Here is a 10308-nt window from a genome sequence, read left to right as displayed (position 1 = left end):
TCAGAGAGGATTCTCTTGAACTTCTACAGGTGCACAGCAGAGAGCATATTGATTGGTTGCATCACGGCCTGGTTCGGCAACTTGAATGCCCAGGAATGAAGAAGTCTCCAAAAAGTTGTGAACACTGCCCAGTCCATCACCGGCTCTGACCTCCTCGTTATCAAAGGGATTTACGGGAGTCGATGCCTCAAAAAAGCAGCCAGCATCACCAGAGACCCACACCACCCTGGCCACACACTCACTTCACCCCTGCCATCGGGAAGTAGGTACAGGAGCCTGAAAACTGTAACGTCCAGGTTCAGGAACAGTTTCTTCCTTACAGCCATCAGGCTATTAAACACTACAACCTCAAATAAGCTCTGAACTACATAGACACGGAGGCATCGGTTTTGTCTTTTTGCACTATTATTGTTTGTTTTTATGTGCATGTGTGCACATAAAGGGGAGTCAGGGGGGAGGGAGACTAGAGATATGGTAGGGCAAGGTGTGAAAATGACAGATCAAAGCGGACGATGCTCAAAGAAATGTAGAATGGTACATTGTTAGCCGAGGGGAAGGTGACAATGGGCCATACAATCAGTCAAATGTCAGTAAAATTAATCAGGAGGACAGTGAAACTAGTCGGAGAACTAGGGTGGGGGAGGGACGGGGAGAGAGAGGGAATGGGAGGAGGAGTTGGTGGATCTGGCCTCTGGGCATGAGTTCTGAAGATTCCCATGCGGTTTGCCTGCTTCCTCTTTGACACGGTCTACTGGTGAGGCATAACCTTCCACCCCCAGCTCAAGGTCCAGTGCGGAGATTTAGAAAGATTTAGATTTACTCCAGCATGTTGCGCCTATCTTTACTTTAGTTTAGTTTAGTTTAGAGATACAGGGCGGAAACAGGCCCTTCGGCCCACCGAGTCTGCGCCGACCAGCGACCCCCCACAGTAATGCTATCCTACACCCACTAGGGACAATTTACAAGTTTACCAAGAAAATTAACCTACAAATCTGTATATATTTGAAGTGGGGTATTTCCCACAAGGTATGTCTCACCTGCAGACTCAACCCCAAACCCAAGCCTGAATATTAGATGCAGAGTTCCAAATAGGTAAGATTATTTTTCTTTCTCCTAACTAAGCAGGCACGGTGGCACAGCGGTTGAGTTGCTGTCTTACGGCACCAGAGACCTGAGTTCAATCCTGACTACGGTGCTGTTTGTATGGAGTTTGAACGTTCTTCTTGTGACCATGTGCGTTTTTTCCCGGAAAAAGGCATTTGGACAGTCTCATGCGATGGGTGAGGTGCACAGAGCATGTGCAAGCAGATGTGTGGTTTAAATTGACATTGTGGTCAGCACAGAACCTGTGACCAAAGGGCCTGTTCCTGTTTTTGACGTTGAATGGAAGGACATCAGCAACAATGCTTGAAGTCCGTGTGAATCATTATAACAGAGTCTGTCCCGATCAGGTACTGGGAATATCCTCCATTTCCATCACTTCACCACTGTTCATCCTGAGGTCCTCCCCTTAAACCCGACATTTCAACTGCCGACCCCTTCTCTACGACCTTCCTTACAATCCAAATTTATGACCAATTTTTTTGTCGCTTATTTCATCTGATCACTCAAAAGATAGTTTAGTAAGCTGAAGGTGCTATATAAATTCAGACTATATAAACCCGACCTTGTGGGAAATACCCCACTTCAAAGACATACAGCTTTGTAGGTTAATTGGCTTGGTAAACTTGTAAATTGTCCCTAGTGGGTGTAGGATAGCATTACTGTGGGGGGGATCGCTGGTCGTCGCGGACTCGGTGGGCCGAAGGGCCTGTTTCCGCCCTGTATCTCTAAATTAAACTAAACTCTGCCTCAGAAGGCAGTGGAGGCCAATTCTCTGAATGCATTCAATAGAGAGCTAGATAGAGCTCTTAAGGATAGCGGAGTCAGAGGGTATGGGGAGAAGGCAGGAACGGGGTACTGATTGTGAATGATCAGCCATGATCACATTGAATGGCGGTGCTGGCTCGAAGGGCCGAATGGCCTCCTCCTGCACCTATTGTCTAAACTAAACTAAAGTAAAGATAGGCACAACATTCTGGAGTAACTCAGCGGGACAGTCTGAATAGAAGGAATGGGTGACGTTTCGGGTCGAGACCCTTCTTCAGCATTCTGTGTCTATCTTCGGTGTAAACCAGCGTCTGCAGTTCCTTCCTAAACCCTTGCTTTAAATTGCGGAACATGGGGGAGAGATGGGGGAATGGGAGAACAGCAGTGATATCGACCATCTTCTCCACACCCTGCCCCTACCCTCCCACCACTTCCACCAACCTTTGCATCCCCACCAGCACCACTTCCACACCTGAAGACCTCACTAACGTCTTAACAGACGATGTTGTATTTAACTCCCCACTGAGTCTGTGAAAGTGCTGTCAGTGATCATATGGCCACTTCTCTAGTTTCCACGACCTGGTTTAACAAGTTTCCTCAACATGAATCAAGATTGAGATCTTTCAGCTCAGATGGACACGCCTGGGCTGCTTAAACAAAGTGTGAATGGAAATCCAAGAGAACTCTGATGCAATCAGATACCCAGGACATGTCTGAGCACGTTCTAACGATCTGGATTAAAGGGCTGTAAAGGAAGATTAACGTATTCAGTTTCAAATTGATAAATATGCTTGACATTTATGTTTTCAGGCTGTTTGTTTACACTGATAACAAAGCAGATCTGAACTGTAGTCAAAAAGAAAAAAAAAGAGGCCTGTTTTTAAATGATAGGCAGACAGTCAACAAACGAGAGACTGGCTGATTCATAAACAGTTCCTTTTATTAGTTTAGTTGCTTAACCCAGAGTTTGTCTAACGAAAATCAAAAGAATTACCGAAATGTCAAATCCACAGAAGGTACTAGAAACACTCAGTCAGTTAGGCAGCATCGATGGAGGGAAACAGTTAATGTTCCAGGTCAATAAAACTTTGTGAGATTCTTTCTTCTGATGACGTCTTTGACCATTCAGACCACACCTTTCGCTGTCCTTATCTGAGAAGGCAGGATCATTGTCCTGGGCAGCTAGTGGCCAGAATGATTTCTGGGGTAGCAGGACTGGTGCATGAGGTAAGACTCTGTTAGATCATGTCTATATTCAGAGGATGAGACAGACTAGATGTAGGGAGGATGTTGCCAAAGGTTGCAGATTCCAGGACCAAGGGTCACAGGAAAGGGAGCTTCACCCAGAGGTGGTGAACATGTGGAGTCCTCTAGCACAGAGATAGATGGTGCACCTATAGACTCCTCCACCACAGGGATAGTGACTGTAGACTCCTCCACCACAGGGATAGTGACTCTGTAGACTCCTCCACCACAGGGATATTGAACCTGTAGACTCCTCCACCACAGGGATAGTGACTCTGTAGACTCCTCCACCACAGGGATAGTGACTCTGTAGACTCCTCCACCACAGGGATATTGAACCTGTAGACTCCTCCACCACAGGGATAGTGACTCTGTCGACTTCTCCACCACAGGGATAGTGACTGTCAACTTCTCCACCACAGAGACAGTGAACCTATAGACTCCTCTAGAAGATCGGAGGAGGACTCCTCATGGAAGAACTGAATCTGCAGATGTCTCCACCACAGAAGGCAAAGTCATTGAATATCTCAAGGAAGAGACTTATTTCATGTTCATAAGTTCCAGGAGTAAAATGAGGCCATTCACCCCATCAAGGGGTTGGTTGGGGTTGGGTTTGTGTTGGTTGGGGTTGTGTAATTTGCTTATTTTATTGCTCTTATTGTTGGACTGTGGGTGACTAAATTTTGTCCAAAAAACTTGTTTTTTGGATGACAAATAAAGATATCCTGAATCCTGAAGTCTACTCCATCATTCAATCATGGCTGATCTGTCTTTCTCTCTCAACATTCTCCTGCCTTCGCCCTATACCCCTGACACCCTTACTAATCAAGAATCTGTCAACCTCCGCCTTACAAAATATCCATTGCAGGCCTCTACAGCTGTCTATGGCAATGAATTCCATAGATTCACCATCCTCTGACTAAAGAAATTCCTCTCATCTCTTTTCTAAAGGTACGTTCTTTTATTCTGAGACCATGGTCTCTGGTCCTAGACTAGTGGAAACATCCTCTCCACGTTCACTGTATCCAGGCCTTACACTATTCGGTAAGTTTCAATGAGGCCTCCCCCCCCCCATCATTTCTCAATGCTAAAGAACTTGAAGGATCTTGGGAGACAGCAGGAACAGGATAGCGAAGTGAATGATCAGTCATGATGGTCTTGGATGGTAAGGTTGGCCGGATGGGCTGAATGGCTGGTGCCTGCTCCAAAGCTCACTGCTTTCATGTTGCCATGCCAACCTAATCAAATAGATGGACCTGATCCACCAGGCCGAGTTGAACTGGAGGGCACAGCACCACCCGTGAGGTGAAACCAAAGATACTAGAGGAACAAGATGGACCACTCCGTTGAAATCAACCTTACTGAAGTGTAGGAGCCATTTTAGTAGGCAAAACCCACCGTTCGCTATGCCTCTCGCAGTGTGATCAGTGTTTTGGCGGAACAGTATGTGTGATGATACCATTAAAATGCAGAATATATCTCATCCATCAATTCACAGATCTTTAAAAATTTTCTTTTTAAATGTTTCTGCAAGTTTCTGCCTACTAAAATGGCACCTTGATGTACTACAGTTTTTAGGGTCGAGTGGTCTATCTTGTTCCTCTAGTATCTTTGGGTGAAACATAAGGTACAAAGTGGGCCCAGGCCCAGCTGTAAACACATGGCCATCACTTGATGCATCAGGAATCCGAGTCGTTTAACAAGCTCTTTACTTCTTGTGATTAATTTAGTTTAAAGATACAGTGTGGAAACAGGCCCTTCAGCCCACCGAGTTTGCACCGACCCGCACATTTACACTAACCTACACACACTAGGGACAATTTTACATTTATACCAAGCCAATTATGTCTGGAGTGCGGGAGGAAACTGAAGATCTTGGAGAAAACTAATGCAGGTCACAAACTCCGTACAGACAGCACCCGCAGTCAGGATGGAACCCGGGTCCCTGGCGCTGTAAGGCAGCAACTCTACCGCTGTGCCACCGTGCTGCCCTTTGATCCTTCACTGTTTTGTATTTGGGGTTATAATTGTCTCTTGCTGCTAGGCCGAGGCCACTGTGAGGCACAGAAAGAGTTAAAAGTGCAGAGCGGTTTGTCACAGTTAGTTGTGGAAGCTGGAACTCTCTGTGGGCAGGTGATACAGTTTCTGGCACCACAGCCCCCTCGCTGTCAGCTTTGACCCGTTTTGTGCTCTGAGTTGGGGCAGCACGGTGGCGCAGCAGTAGAGTTGCCTCACAGCGCCAGAGACCCGGGTTCCATCCTGACTACGGGTGCTGTCTGTAGGGAGTTTGTACGTTCACCCTGTTACCGTGTGGGCTTTCTCCGGTTTCCTCCCACATTCCAAAGACGTGCAGGTTCGTTGGTTAATTGGCTGCTGTAGATTGTCCTTAGTGTGTGGGGTGGTGCTGGTGTATGGTGACTGTTGGTCGGCACGGACTCCGGGACTGAAGGGCGTGTTCCCCGTGCTGTACCTCTAAAGTCGAAAGTATGAAAGTAAAAGCTCCAGGCTGTCTTCAGAAGGCAAACAAAAACGAAGGAGTGCTCCAATTCTGAGAGCAGGGAAATGAATGAGTGAAGACGAGGAGATGGTGTGGACAGACCTTCTAATGGTGTCCTTTCTAATCTCTTTCACAATACTTCATTGCCAGCCATATCTATAAAACGGTGTAAGCCAATAAATCTGTAGTCTCCGTGTGATTAAGTCTCAGACTGCAAAGTTTGGCTGCAGTGCCAAGCCTTTGAATGCTACAGATTTGTATCCAGTTGTGCAGTGCTCTGACTGCTGGTCGGGATGGGTCCCAGTATGTGTGGCGCCATCACCCTGACAAGAGACAGCTGCTCATCTTAAAATCTGGACTGAAATAAAACCAGAAGCCACTGTGAGATACTCAGCCGATCAGGCAGCGTCTGTGGAGAGAAACAGGGGGTAACATTTCATCAGAATAGGCAGGTGTGAAGGTGAAGGGGCAGAGGCGGGTGGAAGGGGAGTGAGGAAGGGGGAATGGAAGTGCTGCATTGAAGGAGAAGGGTCGAAATAACAGAAGGAGTGGCTGTAAAGAAATAGAGAGCGAGTTGTTCAACAAACAGAGGGATGAGTGGTTCTGTTTTTTTATTCTGAACTTGTGATATGCAACTAAACCAGTGTTCAATGACTAAATTCTCAGCACATTAGTAAATCATGAAGTATAGGTTTGTTTACACATCATTGGTTTAGTAATTCATCTGTGATTTACTCATGGGTAACTAGGTTAACCGTTTATTATAGTTTAGTTGCACATCATTGATTTCAATGCACAATAATTTGGTCAAACAGCTTCGGTTTCAAAGAGGATTAGTGGGAAATGGGATTCTTATCTGAGCTGGCGTGGACTCGATGGGCCAAATGGCCTCCTCCTGTTCACATGGTGAGTTAGAGCAAAATGATTATATCTGCTAATCCACCTTTCCCACCAGGTCCACCCATCTCTCGCCAACTCTTGGCCCACCCTTCCCCTCTCCACCAGCCATCTCCTCTCCTCTCCATCAGTCTCAACACCCCCACCATCAAAGGCATCTACCGGAGTCACTGCCTCAAAAATACAGCCAGCATCATCAGAGACCCACACTACCCTGGCCACACTCTCATTTCACTCCTGCCTTCGTGAAGAAGGCACAGGCGTCTGAAAATTGTAACGTCCAGGTTCAGGAGCAGCTTCTTCCTGAGAACTACTAGGCTATTAAACACTCCAACCTCCAAATGAGCTCCAAACGACATAGACTTGGATGGATTGATTTTGTCTATGCACTGTTATTGTTTATATATATATTTATATATACTGAACTTTTTTTGGTATAAGAAAATAACTGCAGATGCTGGTACAAATCGAAGGTATTTATTCACAAAATGCTGGAGTAACTCAGCAGGTCAGGCAGCATCTCAGGAGAGAAGGAATGGGTGACGTTTCGGGTCGAGACCCTTCTTCAGACTGAACTTCTTTTGGTGTTTATTATGGTGTTTAGAGAGTACTATGTTGCTGCAAGTAAGAAGTTTGTAGTTGCATTTTGTGACATATGACAATAAAACACTCTTGACTTAAGCCTCTTGACTTGACTATTGCAATAGGTCCTGTCCCAACTCATTGTGTGTCCTTTTCCCTCCACAAGTGCAGTCTGATCTGCTGAGAATGTCCGGTAATTTGTTTTTTAGTTACGTTTCCAACATCTGCAATCTCTTGTGTCTCCATGATTAAACAAGTGATGTGCAGTTAAACAAGCAATGCACAACTAGACCTGCATCATGCAGCCAAATCTGTGACAACTAAATGAGAGTTTTGAGTTTAAACCAGTTCAGAGCAGACTGGTCCAATGTTGTGCATTAAATGAGTAATTTGTGGTCCAAACCGGAATACACAGTTAACCTTGAGAAGGACACAGATAGGTAGAATCCCTCATCATTCTATTTATTTTTCAGTATTTTCATATGACCTAGAAAAAGGTAATCAATTCTATTCCCGGCTCACAGGGTAATCCATTGCCTGACCTAATTTTCTCTGTGACCAATTGTCCCTACATCTCCATTACTTCTCCCCAGATTCCACCACTTGCCTACACACACGGAAAATATTAGAACAACCAATTAAGCCATCACCTAAACATCTTTTGGAGGAATCCTGTCTGTTTTTTTGACAGTGATGTACCTTGTTTTGATAGGACGTGTAACCTTGGATATTCAGCTCCCAGCTCTGATCCTCTCTCAGCCACGTCTCTGTAATGCCCACAACATCGTACCTACCAATTCCTAACTGTGCTACAAGCCCATCCACTTTGCTCTTTATACTATACATTCAAATAAATATAACACTTTTAGTTTGGTATTCACCACCCCTCCTCTCAAATTGGTCTCAAGTTTACCTGATCTTACTCTCTTATCACTTCTTCAGAGTTTTACCACTCACCTGCACACCAGAGGCAGCAGATGGATCAAACTGGTCTTCCCTCTTGTAAGGGAATGCGATTAAGAACATTGTGTGGGAGAGACCAATTTTCCAGATGAAGGCATTTGATTGCTCATTCAGCCTTTGCTGAGGAGAGACCAGCGATTCTGCTCTGAGACCCAGCGGTTCTCTATAACCTAGCTCTTCCCTTTTCACAAGAATTGTGAACTCTTCCATCTGCAGGGGCTTGTCCAGCCTGGAGCATCCTCATCCTGAGTTTGAGTGTTATCAAGACCCAATCATTGAGTATCCAAACTTTGGGCGATTGACTGTACCTCATACACAGCAGCTGAAAAGTGGCAGGATGCTCAATGTTAGAGGGCTAGTATTCCCACTGGAGATTACCTAGGGATGGAACTGTGGTTCTTTGTTGGCACATTGTGGGTGGTTAATGAGTGGCTGATGATCGGTATGAACTCAGAGGGCCGAAGGGCCTGTTTCTCTGCTGCATGATTTGATGACTCTCTCTATAACTTGATGCTCTTGGTTCTGGTCTATCAGGACCCATAGCAGTTGGTTGGGGCAGGTAGGTTTTTGGCTTATTGCGGTTGGGTTCTGAATCTTTGGTCTTTGTGTGTAATTATCAGGAATAAGTAAACAGACTTTCCCTTCCTTGCACCGTGCTATCCACTGCCAGGCCCTCAGAAAGTGGGCACCCCTCTTGTCTCTGAATACTGAGTTGAGTAGAGAGCCCATTCATTGGGCCCTACGGTCAGGCTTGCAACTGAAATAATTGGGTTGTGACCTCAGAGGCAAGGGATTCAATTGCCCTGCTTCAATCCTGATCTCCAGCAATATCTGTTTGGAGTTTATACATTCTCCCCCCCCTCTCCCATCCTCTCTCCCCCAACCTCCCCCTCCCACTTTGCCCTCTCTCCCCACCACTCTCCACCCTTCCCTTTCCCTCCCTCTTTCCCCACTCCCTCTCCACCCCCCTTCTCTCTCCACCCCTCTCTCTCCCCACTCTCTCCCCCTCCGCTCTCCCTCCCACTTTCTCCGCTCCCTCTCCCCACGTCTCTCCCCCCCTCCCACCCTCTTTCCTCGCTCCCTCTCCCCGCTCCCTCTCCCCACCTCTCTCTCCCGCCCCTCTCTCTCCCCACTCTCTCCCCCACCTTACTCCACCCTTCCCTTTCCCTCCCTCTTTCCCCACTCCCTCCCCCCCTCTCTCCCCCCCCCCTCTCCCTACCCTCTCTCTCCCTCCTCTCTCTCCCCCTCTCCCCACTACCCCCCCCCCCCCCCATACCCCTCCGGTTTCTCCTTTGGTCACTGCGAATATACTTTACGTGTAACCGAGCAGCAGAATCTGGCGGCGGTGAGTGGGGTTGATGGGAGTGTGGGGAGAATACCATGGGGGAAAGTAGGGTTCGCCTACAACGGTGTGACTGATAGATAGTGGGTGTGGAGCCGGCGGGGCGAGGCCTGATCCATACAGTGTCAATCTCCAGTCCTATGGTTCTATGAGATCAAGGACTGGTTTGAAAGGACCCAGATACTTTCTTGCAAGCAGCAGGCGGGGGCGTCCTTCTCTCAATGTGGCTCTCGAACGGAATCCGCGTTGTAGTTGCTGTTGTAGCCGGGTCAGTGGAAAGAAATGCTTGTCAGTGCGGTTGGAAGTGTATCATCTAATTACACTAATTTATCATCAGTGTCCTAATCCAATTTTATTAGCAAGGTCAAATTCAGCTCTGCGAATCCATTTTTGACAGTAATCCACGAGATAACACAATCCTCTTGCTCCCATTTAATTCCGAAGCGGCTGTCAGCTCCCGGACCTGGGGAGGAGCCGGGCCGGGCCGGGCAGGGCAGGGCACCCAGCTCTCTTTACGCTGGTATTTATTCACAAAATGCTGGAGTAACTCAGCAGGTCAGGCAGCATCTCAGGAGAGAAGGAATGGGTGACGTTTCGGGTCGACCCGAAATGTCACCCATTCCTTCTCTCCTGAGATGCTGCCTGACCTGCTGAGTTACTCCAGCATTTTGTGAATAAATACCTTCGATTTGTACCAGCATCTGCAGTTATCTTCTTATATCTCTTTACGCTGGGCCGGGGAACCGAGCCCTGGGGAAGAGGCAGATTCACACCACCCACCTCAGGTGGACGTGGGGTGGGGGCAGGAGGAGGGAGGGAGGGAGGGAGGGAGGGAGGGAGGGAGGGAGGGGTGCAGGAGGGAGGGAGGGGAGGGGAGAGGGAGAGGAGGGAGGGAGGGGGGATTATCGAAACA

This window comes from Rhinoraja longicauda, chromosome 22 (assembly GCF_053455715.1).
Source record: "Rhinoraja longicauda isolate Sanriku21f chromosome 22, sRhiLon1.1, whole genome shotgun sequence".
Classification (NCBI taxonomy): domain Eukaryota; kingdom Metazoa; phylum Chordata; class Chondrichthyes; order Rajiformes; family Arhynchobatidae; genus Rhinoraja; species Rhinoraja longicauda.
The sequence above is the reverse complement of the archived record's forward strand: the minus strand, read 5'-3'. Positions refer to the sequence as shown.